Raw genomic sequence first — 13,064 nt, forward strand, 5'->3', positions numbered from 1 at the left:
CATATTTTAATTTACCAAATTCTATAAAGTGGAACACATCCATCTGCCAGATTTCATTTCTCTTAGTGCCCTTTGGGTTACTCCCTGCAGGCAACGGTGTTTGATTATAGAAAGAACAAGTAGGACATCTCTTTATAATGTCCTTAGCTTGTTGCCAAGTAATGGAAAATTCTTTTTTTAGGCCTTTACTATTGACATGATGCTTCTTATGAAATTCTGAGGCCTGCAACACACTTCCAATCAATAATTGATCAATCTCAGCGTTGCCTTGGGCTAGAGGACCAGGCAGACCTGTATGGGAACGGATGTGTGTTATGTACATCGGACAAAGCCTGTTCCTGATTATGTCTTGTACCTGGATAAACAATGAAGTCAACTCTGTGTCATCTGGTATAAATTCAGCGGTTTCAATATGCAAGATAACTCTTTCTGCATATTGTGAATCTGTAACTATATTAAGAGGTTCTTTAAAATCCCTTAGCACCATAAGAATGGCATATAATTCTGCCTTCTGGACAGAATTATAAGGGCTTTGTTCCACCTTACTCAATTCATCTGACTTGTAACCTGCTTTCCCTGATTTATTTGCATCAGTATAGAACATACGGGCTCCAGTTATTGGAGCATCACGTACAATTCTAGGAAGAATCCAAGTTCTTTTTATGAGGTTAAGTCTACCACTTTTGGGATAGTTGCTATTAATTTCTCCCAAAAAATTAGCACAAGCTCTTTGCCACGGTTCATTGTCTTCCCATAACTTTTTTATTTCTTCAGTAGTAAAAGGCACTATAATTTCTGCTGGGTCTATACCTGCTAGTTGACGAAGTCTCAGCTTACCTTTTATAATTAATTCAGAGACTTTTTCCACACAAGTTTTTAATTTTTTACTTGGTTTATTAGGTATAAATATCCACTCTAAAATAATATCTTCCCTCTGCATTAGAATCCCTGTAGGAGAAATTCTGGAAGGCAATATGACTAGGATGCAGCTAAGATTTGGGTTCACCCTATCCACATGTGCCTCCTGTAATTTTTCCTCAATCATTGTCAGTTCCTTTTCTGCTTCAGCTGTCAGTTTTCTTGGACTATTCAAATCTTTATCACCATCTAAGGTTTTGTTTAAATGGACTATTAGATCAGGTGTTATCCCAACAGCTGGTCGTAGACTGGAAATGTCTCCTAACAATCTTTGGAAGTCATTAAGAGTCTTTAACCGGTCTCTCCTAATTTGTGCCTTTTGCGTTTTAATTTTCTCTAACCCTATTCTGTAACCTAGGTAATTAATAGAATTTCCTCTTTGAATCTTTTCAGGGGCAATTTGTAATCCCCACCTAGGCAAGACTTTCTTTACTTCTTCAAACATCCTTTCTAAAGTATCTTTATTTGAATCAGATAACAAGATGTCATCCATGTAATGATAAATAATGGACTTGGGGAATTGTTTACGAATTATTTCCAATGGCTTACTTAGAAAATATTGGCACAGAGTAGGACTATTGAGCATACCCTGTGGGAGGACAGTCCATTGATATCTCCTATTGGGCTGAGAATTATTATAAGTAGGCACTGTGAAGGCAAATTTTTCTCTATCCTTTTCTTGTAACGGTATAGTGAAAAAACTATCTTTCAAATCAATAACTATAAGAGGCCATCCTTTTGGTAACAGAGAAGGCAAAGGAATTCCAGATTGTAGTGAGCCCATAGGTTGAATTACTTTGTTGACAGCTCTTAGATCTGTCACCATTCTCCATTTACCAGATTTCTTTTTTACAACAAACACAGGAGAATTCCAAGGGCTGGTTGATTCTTCAATGTGGTGAGCATCTACTTGCTCCTGCATCAGCTGTTCCAATGCCTGTAGTTTATCTTCAGCTAGAGGCCACTGTTTGATCCATATTGGCTTCTCAGTTAGCCATTTTAAAGGTAGGGCTGTTGGTACCTCTAAAGGTTTGGTATTTGCTGTATGTTCTTGTACAGCCTGAATGGCTGGTGACCTTTTTCCATAATACCTCATCATATACTTCCCAGAATTATGAGTTCCTGGAACTACAGGAATGTTAGTCTGGGTATTCCATTGCTGTAGCAGGTCACGGCCCCATAAATTTATGGCAATATTGGCTATATATGGCCTTAGTCTTCCTATTTGCCCTTCGGGCCCTATGCATTCAACCCATCTTGTGCTTTGTTTTACACGAGATAGGGTTCCAATTCCCAGGAACTGAACATCTACCTCTTGAAGAGGCCAATTTGGGTGCCAAGATTCTGGGGTAATGATACTTACATCTGCACCTGTGTCTAATAAGCCTTCAATAAAAGTGCCATTTATACAGACTCTTAGCTTTGGTCTTTGATCATTAATAGAAGTCTGCCAAAATATACGTTTACTCTGTCCAACTGGGTTTTTTGACTCATCCTCCACATGGATTTCATTATTTAGACCAGTATTACTTTTTACAGCAGAAATTGGAGCTTTTAATTTTCTTGGTGAGGCACGTTCTCCACTGTGACTGGGAATGACTGGGCCACTGTTGGCTTGGGGGCCTGCGAGAGGCCCCTCAAGGAGTTTCCCGACGGTATCGGGTTGCCTTGTTTGTCTGTTGTTGACCTGCATTCATTGGACCAATGTCCGCCTTTACCGCATCTCCTACATATACCTGAAGGCCTAGGTCTCCTATTTTTGTCATTCCCAGAGGAGATAATATTCCTAGAAATTCTGTGCCTGCAATCCCTTTTCAGATGTCCTGATTTACCACAATTAAAACACCTGGCAGTTTTATGTCTCCTCATTGCTGTGGAAATCGCTTCTCCTACCCAAGATTCATCGTTATAGCTAAACGTCTCAACATTCATCGTATGCTGAATCCATTCATCCATAGGTGCTGATCTAGACTTTAAAGGCCCAATTATCTTTTTGCATTCTATGTTTGCATTCTCAAAAGCTAGAGATTCAAGAAGTATTCGTCTAGCTTCTGGGTCTGTTACCCCTATGTCCAGAGCCTTAATTAATCTTTGCAAAAAGTCAATAAAGGGTTCTCTCTGTCCCTGCCTAATTCTGGTATATGATTCAACCCTTTTTGCTGGATCTTGTATCCTATTCCAAGCATTTAAAGCTGCTTGGTGACATAGACACAGTACTTCATCGTCATAAAGAGCTTGGACCTGTGGATCAGCATATTCTCCTGCACCAAGAATTTGATCTTGGGAAACCTCAATACCTTTTGCTCTTCCTTGCTGTTCCATATGTTTGGATTCTTCTCTGAAATAAATTCCAAACATCAAGCAAGGTCCATTATCTAAAACTGCAGACACTAACTTTTGGAAATCATGGGGGGTAGCTCTGGCATTAGAAGCCCAAGTCCTTATCATTTCCTTAACAAATGCAGAGTGCAAGCCAAAATTAACAATAGCTTGCTTAATTTCTTTTAGATCATTCATTGCTATTGTCATCCATCTAGCTTCTCTGACTCCCTTTGAGCCTTTAGAAGTTGACGCTTTGTCAGAATTAAGTATAGGGTATGCTGCTAAAACCTTTGGTAAGCCAGTTCTAATAGCTGGTGTTGGCATTGTATCCTGTCCTTGTGCCTTATTACTCTGTTCACCAGCTCCAATCATTTCTTCAATCATTTCAAGTCTTTTTATTATTGTCTCTTTTGAATCCTTAATCTCCTGACCTGCATGAGTTTCTAGTAAAGATTGTATGGTTCTTAGGAGTGCCATGATCTTCCTAAATGATAGACTATGCAAAAGAATACTGAAACCTAGTAACCAGTAAATTAAGTTATCCCCATAGTCATATAAACCTTGCATGATATAACCCATTGTATTGGTAACCAGAACAGTAAAATTCGCGTTGGAAACGAGAACTGCCATATTACCTAATATCCAGCAGGTGGCGCTGTTGCCAAGTCTCGACGAAAACACGGTCCTGTTTCAGAGTCCGCCTAGTATTTGTTAAAAACTGGAAAATGTAAGTTGCTCAAACAAAGTAAATGTAATTAAATCAATTCCAGAGATGGAACCAGAAACCAGAATCCAGGGGTAGAGAAGAGCAACCTGGAAGCCGCTTATGCCTCCACGTGACAGAGTCACCCTGAGGGGTTGCAGCTTTCAGCAACCGCGTGCTCTGGTTCACGCCACTTAAGAGCTGTGCTTGCAAGGGATATTTAAAAACGACTCAGAAAAGAGCAAACCAGGCGGGCAGAGACTACGCGGGCCTGTGGAGTTTAAATCCCACGTGGGGAGGCCAAGGCCGCAGCCACAAGGCACAGGCGGCGGCTGAGGAAGGGAGGGCTCCCACCAAGCCGTGGCCAGCAGCCGAGCGGGGAAAGGAGAGGTTCTAAAACCAAACGTTGGGTGCCAATTGAAGACGTAAGTCATAAACAATGCCACACCAGTTTGGAATTATGATTAATAGGGTGGTATTTATTTAAAGGGGAAAAAACTTACAGATCACTGTCAGCCCTCTGCGTAACCAGGAAGGAAGTCAAGTCACCAGCGGAGCAGGAAGTGAAGAGAGAGAGGAGAGGGAAGTGGCCGCTTTTTTAAAGGGAGAGAGACCATGCCCCAAGGGGCTGGTATCTCAGCGGCGATAGGCTGGAGAGGTGGGAGGACCTCCCGTAACACCTGGCCCTATAGTCTTTCAATCCCAAAGAATCACACAATGACTTTTATTAATTATAAAATGTTTGACCTGTTAGCAAGGCTTATTATTTACTAGCTCTCACAATGTAAATTAACCCATATTCATTATCTGTGTTTAGCCACATGGCTTGGTACCATTTTTTAGTGCAGCATTTTAACTTGTTTCCTTTTTGTTTAGATGGTGATTGCCTCTGCCTTTCCTCTTTTCAGAATTCTTTTTTCTGGTTGCCCCACCTATACTTCCTACCTGGTTATTGGTCAATCTGCATTTCGTTAAACCAATATGAGTGACAAATCTTTACAGTGTACAGTAACATTTCCTGCAGTAGCATAGATACAATATCTTAAACATGAATAGAAGTCCATATGCCACATAACAAAAATAAGCTTATATTTGTATCAATATACAGAAATTCATACCACTTTAATCTATTTGAGACTAATGGCTGTTTAAATGTAGATTCAACTATATACCCTTTATTCCATAATTTCTATACTATATTCCCCTTTTCTCTTCAGAAATAGATCCCTGAATCTGATCTCCTTTATTCAGTTTCACTCTGACTATGACCAGAAATGATCTGTAACCACCCCCTCTAAAATATGACAAAAGTCAATTTCCCACTGAATGACCAAAACCCACCCACTCCACCTATTGTGAATGTGGGTGTTATGTTCTCTAGACTGGTTCCTGTTGTTTTAGGGTGCTAGAATCTTTAAGGAATCCTGGAAAAATAATATAATGGTCAAGTACTGGGGGAGCTAGCTGTTGTTCAGCCTAGGTGTGGTAGGATAATGTAAGTCTTATCTAAAGCTCTCACTAGTGTAGTCTGTGAGGCTGAGCCATCTCAGCCAGCTGTCTTGAAATTGTTCTGGATGCAGAAGTTTGAGGAAACTGCAACAGAGAGGAATTATGAGAAGCTGGATCACTTTGGCCACCCATTTTTTTTTTTGGTAACTGGTCCCCTTGTTCTGAAAATGCACAAACTTTCAAAGGTAACATATATATTTGCATTAGCTCAAGTAACGGAATATGCAGTGTGCAGAAGTCAATTATAATTATTTTTTATGTTTGATCAGGTAAAATATGTCACATGTCTTGTAGGATTTTAGGTTTATTTGTTTATATCTATAGCCACGATTTTCAGGGTTTTTTTTCCTAATCACACTTGGTCTCTATAGACTTGAATTAATCCACAACCTTTCATTTTCTGTGGAAGCAAAAGCATAACCTCTTCTCCAAATGTAACATATTTTTGATTTCCATTCTGAAGTTAAGATACTTTTAAAATATATAAGTTGGTTTAATTTAGTAGTTTTTATAATCCAATATCTCTCTGCAGCTATTGTTTAATCTACAATAATTAAAAGAATTAAGGTCAATACAATACCATAAGGATCCAGATTCTGTGTATTTTCCACCTGTATGTGGCTTGTTCTTTTATATTATTTTATTTTCTCTTTAAAGACTTTATCTTATTATTTATTAATTATTTCCTATGATGGTCTATACCCATTTTATTTTCCTTTTTAAGCCTACATACATTTTAAATACACTGTAACCTGTTTAGAGAACTTTTTCTTGTCTAAATATGCTTTACTGTGTATCTATAAACTTTTCTGTATGCATCAACAAAACAAACTGCACATGGAGCCATGGCAGCCCAAGCCGAGATGCAGTGACTGTGAGACATGCTTCTGTACTGTGGTCCTCATGATATATTGTAGGATGAGAAAGCCACATTTGGGTCTATTTTTGTGTGTTCAGAATTTTTATTAATGTTTTTATGTAGTATATGGAAATACATATCTGAACGTTGGATACTATTTGTAATCAGACTTTTTCATTGGGAATGTTGTCTCTCAAATAATGACATGGAGGCTTATTATAAAATTATAAAAGCTTAACTGATAGCCTAGGCTTGTTTTTGAGCTGGATTTTATAACTTAAATTAACCTGATTCTAATGATCTCTGCACTTTCCTGAGACTCATTTAGTTCATTTACATACTGTCCGTTCTGCTTCCTGATTCCTCTTTTTCTATGCATGACTTCACCCTTCTTTTTCCCAGAGTCCTCTGTGCCTAAAAATCCTATCTATCTATTGACCATTCAACTTTTTATTAAATTAATCAGAGTGGCACTTCTTCATGGTGTACAAAAAGATGATTCCACAACATTTTCTTTTCCATTGCTCTTTCCTTTTATTCTGGCCTATTGTTTACATAGATGCCTCAGCATGACAATCAATGTTTCTTCTTTGTAGTTATAAGAGCTATGAGTGTAAGGGGAAGCCTCAGATTTCTACCCCTGATTGTCTGTAAGCATTAAAGCTCACAGAACTAAACCTGAATATCAAGCAAAGAAACATATCCGCACAGTTGTTGAGAACAAGTAGTGATTGATTCTTCCTTTTACTTGTAAAAGGTCAACAACCATAAAAATACATCCATCAATTATTAATCAAACAATAACTGGCATTTGAATCCCTCATTATTGTTCACTGGTAGATGAAAATCAGCCTTTCAAAGATCATCATTGACAAAATACAGAAAACTGCTGCGCACCACGCCCCCGTATCTGCGCTCAGTGTGCTGGCACCCAGTTCACAAGCCTCGGGCAAGGGGCTGGGGGTTGAGACTACACAAACACACACAGACAGAGAGAAAGAGACACGGGTCATCCTTGAATTCCCCAAGAATGCCCCCTTTATTGTGTTTAGGGGCAGATTATATAGAGATAGCAACGCCCCAGCCAAACCCACCAGAAACCACTCTCCTGCCATCAGGATCTCCTGAAGGTGTTGTGCTCAGAGCAGCTGTAGGCACTCCGATCAGGGGAAAACAAGTTGTTTACAAGAAATTCAGGATCTGGGTTCTCACTGCTCCCAACAGAAAACTAGGCTACATGATCAAATGCTGAAATTTATCACCCTTCCATTATTTATTCTGCAAGTTTTGAGACATGCAAATATCAAGAGTTCCACAAACCTTAGGATATGTTCTTTGGGAAGGGTAGAAAAAGTTTATGGACCCTTCCTTAAATCTGAAAGATAAAATGTCTCAATGTTTCATACTTCATTCAGGACACTGTAAGTATTTTCTAATTTGTTAAAATATCTGGTTTGCCATATAAATCCCCAATAACATGTACTAATTAAATAAAATAGTTCTTTGAATGTTTCAAACAGAAATACTCAGAGAGAGAGAGAGAGAGACAGAGACAGAGGCAGAGGAACAATATTCTTATTCTGTTTTCTTTTATCTCACACTTCTTAGATATTAATGTCAAGATCATCAAAATTCACCAACCAAGAGGTTACTTTTAGATATCAATGTTATTTATTTATTTTCCTGATGAAATATTTGTTATTTTTTCTTATTTTTTTCTTATTTTCTTTATTGGTTTTCTTGAACTTTACATTTTGCTCTGTTCCCCTCGATGCTTCAATCCTCCCCCAAGGTCCCTATGCTCTCAGTTTACTCAGGAGATCTTGCCTTTTTCTACTTCTCATGTAGATTAAATCTATGTGTATCCCTCTTAGTGTTCTCATTTTTGTCTATGTTCTCTGGGATTTCTGTTTTGTAGGCTGGTTTTCTTTGCTTTATGCTTAAAAACCACCAATGAGTTAGTACATGTGATAACTGTCTTTCTGTCTCTGGGTTACCTTACTCAAAATAATGTTTCCTAGCTCCATCCATTTTCCTGCAAAATTCAAGATATTGTTATTTTTTTCCTGCTGTGTTGTGTTATACTCCATTGTGTAAATGTACCACATTTTCCTTATCCATTCTTTGGTCGAGGGTCATTTAGGTTGTTTCCAGGTTCTGGCTATGACAAACAATGCTGCTATGAACTTAGTTGAGCACATATCCTTGTAGCACCATTGAACATCCTTTGGATATATACCCCAAAGTGGTATTACTGGGTCTTGAGGAAGGTTGTTTCCTAATATTATGAGAAATCACTACACTAACATCCAAAAGGGTTGTACCAGCTTGCATTTCCACCAGCAATGCAGAAGTGTTCCTTTTTCCCCACAACCTCTCCAACATAAGTTGTCATCAGTGTTTTTGATCTTGTCCATTCTTACAGATATAAGACGGAATCTCAGAGTTGTTTTGATTTGCATTTCTCTGATGAATAAGGATATTGAACATTTCCTTAAGTGTCTTTCAGCCATTTTTAATTCCTCTGTTAAGAGTTCTCTGTTTAGGTTTGTACTCCATTTTTTATTGGATTATGTGTTCTTCTGATGACCAATTTCTTGAGTTCTTTGTATATTTTGGAGATAAGACCTCTGTCTGATATAGGCTTAGTGAAGATCTTTTCCCATTCTGTAGCCTGTCATTTTGTCTTGTTGACCATGTCCATTGCTTTCCTGAAACTTTTCAGTTTTAGGAGGTCCCATTTATTAACTGTTTCTCTCAGTGTCTGTGCTCTTTTATCTTTAAACAATTTTCTTGTGTGACTCTGTAACTTATTCTATTAGTGTGACTATAGATGGCTCTAGGAGTCAGGGGCCCAGTGAGGTAAATAGTGAAGGCAATTTTTGTCTCTACAAGAAAACTTTCATTGACTCATATTTTACAATGGAAGTATAAAATCATGTACGTGAGTTTTTCATCCAGAAGTTTCTCATATGAACAATAATTAGTATAGGCTCAGTGTAGACAAACATGTAAGATGTGAATTAAGGTGAAAATTTTTCAAGTATGACTTCGGAAAAAAAGAAGATAGTTGAAGAAACAAACAAACAAAAAAAGTAGTGAAATGGAAGCCCATGGAATGGGAGTGAATCTTTGCCAGCTTTGTAGATGACAGAATTAATATCCAGAATATATAAAGAATGCAAAAAAAACCCAGAAGCAGAGCCTAAATATTCCTTTCAAGAGGTTGTACATGAAGTACATTTTAAATGAGAGAAAGAGAGGGAAATTGCTCAAAAACATCTCAGAAAAATGTCTTTCTGCCACAGTCATTTGAGAAATGCACATCAAAGCACTGCTTAGATTTCCTCTTATCCCTGTCAGAAGGGCAAAGATAAAAAACACAACAAACAGGAAAAGTGGGTAATGGTAAAGAAAAATGTAACATTCATTCATTCTTGGTGGGTTTACTAAACTTTATAAATCTGCAAACCAGTGTGAATAATTGTCAAGGAGCTGACAGTAAATCAAGTATATGAAACAACAACACTACTGCTTGTCACATGCCCAAAGGACTTGATTTCCTACTCAAGGAAACTTTCCAAGTCATGTTAACTTTTGCTCCATTCAAAGCACCTAATCCTCTTCAAATGAGGAATGGATAATGAAAGTATGTTTAACATATACTATGGAACATGATTCAGGTGTAGATAAAAATGGAATACTGAACTTTGCAAGTGAATGGAATGAAGCAAGAAAGATCATATTGAGTGAAATAACCCAGAACAAGTTACCCCAAATATCATGTTTTCTGGACTCCCTAGCTCCAAATCTACAGATTTGAGTATACAATACTGAGTAAACAAAGACATCAGGACAGTATAAAAGGACCATATGCAGGATAGGCCCAATGATTGGGAAGTTCATGCAGGATAATTGTTCTATAAAGATGAAAACGTAATCATAGGGACAAGGCTCCAAGTGGGGATGTGGGAGATAATTTAATACGATAGGGAAACAAGGTATGAGGGTAAAATAAGAACAAAGACATCTGATGAATCCTCAAGGAATCACATTTAAATTCATGTATAATTTTATTTTGTATTTATATTTAATATTTGCATAAAGTTATACTTAATGCACGAGAATGTAAGGATAGATAGATAGACAGACAGACAGACAGATAGATAGATATAGATGTGCACAGAAAATTTGTATCTTAAAGATACGAAGTTACTTGGACTGATAAATTCCCTATACAAATGATAGACTAAATAATAGGTAACATCAAGAATGATAAAACTTCTTTTGAATGATTTGTCAAGTTGACAATGTTACTGTCAAAACAATATAAATTCTCTATTCTGAGCTTGGTTGCATGTCAGAGGTTGTAGGTGGGTCTGTATGGCTGAAGTTAATGTACAGTTAGGACATAAGACTCACATAATCTAACTGGAACTAAGATCCTAAATTTTCTCTCTTGTCATTTCTTTCCCCTTCTTCAAGAACATATTATTTAGAATACCAAGGAGGAGAATCCAATGATGATTATACGCATTGCATGGTTAAAAAAAGCCACAAGAACTAAATTTCATGTGTTAGTAACAATAAATAGATGTCTGATAGGACTCAAGGACCATGTCCAATCAACAAGAGGAAAACATTCCTATTAATAGAAACCTTGTCAAGTGCCCAGGGTTAGAAAAGTATGTACGACTACAACTTTGCTATATGAGCACAGTTCCCTCCTTTATCTTTATAACCAGAGATAAGTGTGGGTAGATCTCACTTCAGAGAAAAGCTTCTCTTTACAGCAAATGGAAATCATCACAGAAACCCACACTCGCACACAAGGTGGAGAAATAGATTGTGGTGGCAAGGTACAAATGAATAAATCTACATCTCAGCTTTTGCATCTAGGGACCAGGCAACACCTCTGAAGAGAGCAAAGAAAGATACTAAGAGCAAGAATTCTTCTGTGACACTTTCTTTGCTAGAAATTATAGAATTAAAGATGGTAAAATGTCAATATCAATGGCAATATTAACATGGAAGGGGAAATTTATGCAGAGTCCCAGCAGTATAATGATCACAGATATCTAATGAGTGTGTGAATAAGGAGAATAGACTTGCCAAGGTAAGAGTGGTACTGTGGTTCATTGTTCAACATTAAGTTACAAATCATCTAAGAGTCCTCAACATCAACAATTACCTTTGGATTTGCTGTCTTGTTCAATCCTAGGCAATTTGCCTCATCTGTTCATGTTGAGGTCAATTCAGGACAATATTTAAATATTTCCTTCTTCTTCTGTCTTACTATCCTTTCTGTCATTAATGTGCCAGGAAACTGACTTTGTTTTTGCCTGTGTATTCACATATGCACAAAGTTAGTTAAGGATTTTATTTTCTGAAAAACTTTATGGAACAATAAACAAATTCACTCCATTTCCCTTGCTTCTATCTATACTCACAAAACAGACATATTAGTTCAAAACATTTTCACAATTTTGAATATGACAATAATTAGTTTTAAAAGAAGTCCCAATAATGACAGAGAATGGAGGGAATATGGAATGGTTCAGAAGAAGTAAGTGTAAGGAGCAATTGGTGTGGCTATACTATAATGTCTTAAAATAAACGGAATAAAAATATTTTACAATTTAAAGTCTGTTACAAATATATTTCTTTATCTGTTTTTTTTGGTTTGTTCAACTTTGTGTTCTAAACTTTAATTTTTTTAAAAAAAATGTATCTGTTTTTATAACACATTGAGACAGGTGTGTGTGTGTGTGTGTGTGTGTGTGTGTGTGTGTGTGTGTGTGTGTGTAAATTTGGGGAATTAAAAACACACTCCATAGTGGAAAGTGTGAAGGAGACAACAATGGATATCTAGAAGAATCTTGATTAGCACATATTTTGGAGGAGAAAAAATAACTGCATTCAAAATTTTTAGATTCATTTCTCCAATACACTAGAATTATGCCAAGTTAAATCATAAATCTTTATTATTAAAACGGGAATCTTAAGAAACATTAGAAAAACTGATAATGTTAAATTTTAAAGACTTGGAAAATGAACTTAGGAAATCATTTAGAGAAAACATCAATGAGTGAATGTTTTATTCTAGGATTTCCAAAAGGTGGAGAGGAGGGGTAAATTTTATTAACATTTAGATTATAGAGACTATGAGACAGTGTTGAGAATAAATATACTTACTGCAGCAAGGGCAGTGGGAATGTCCAGGGCATGTTCCTGCCATACAAAAGAGGAAATGATATGGGATTCTCCACTGTATGCTGTGACTATCATTGGTCAATAAAGGAACTGCTTTGGGTCTATAGCAGATCTATAGAGGAACAGAGCTCGGTAAGCAAAACTAAGCTGAATGCTAGGAGAAAGGAGGCAGAGTCAGAGAGAAGCCATGTAGCCTCACCGGAGACAAATACATGAACTTTAGTGGGTAAGCCACAGCCTCATGGTGATACACAAATTAATAGAAGTGGGTTAATTAATATGTAAGGGTTAGCCAATACGAAGCTAGAGCTAATGGGTAAAACAGTATTTTAAATAATATAGTTTCAGTGTGATTATTTTGGGGCTGTGTGGCAGGGAAACGAACAAGCTGCCTCCTTTCAACAAGGATAGATAATGAAAGAATAAAAGAATGAAATAAATCACTTCCAATTTAATGTCTACCTGGATGATGATAATTGAATTTGATGATACAGGAATCCTACACAAAAGGCACTGCTTGAGGTTGAGCACTCTATTTGC

This window comes from Microtus pennsylvanicus, chromosome X, assembly GCF_037038515.1.
Source record: "Microtus pennsylvanicus isolate mMicPen1 chromosome X, mMicPen1.hap1, whole genome shotgun sequence".
Taxonomy (NCBI): domain Eukaryota; kingdom Metazoa; phylum Chordata; class Mammalia; order Rodentia; family Cricetidae; genus Microtus; species Microtus pennsylvanicus.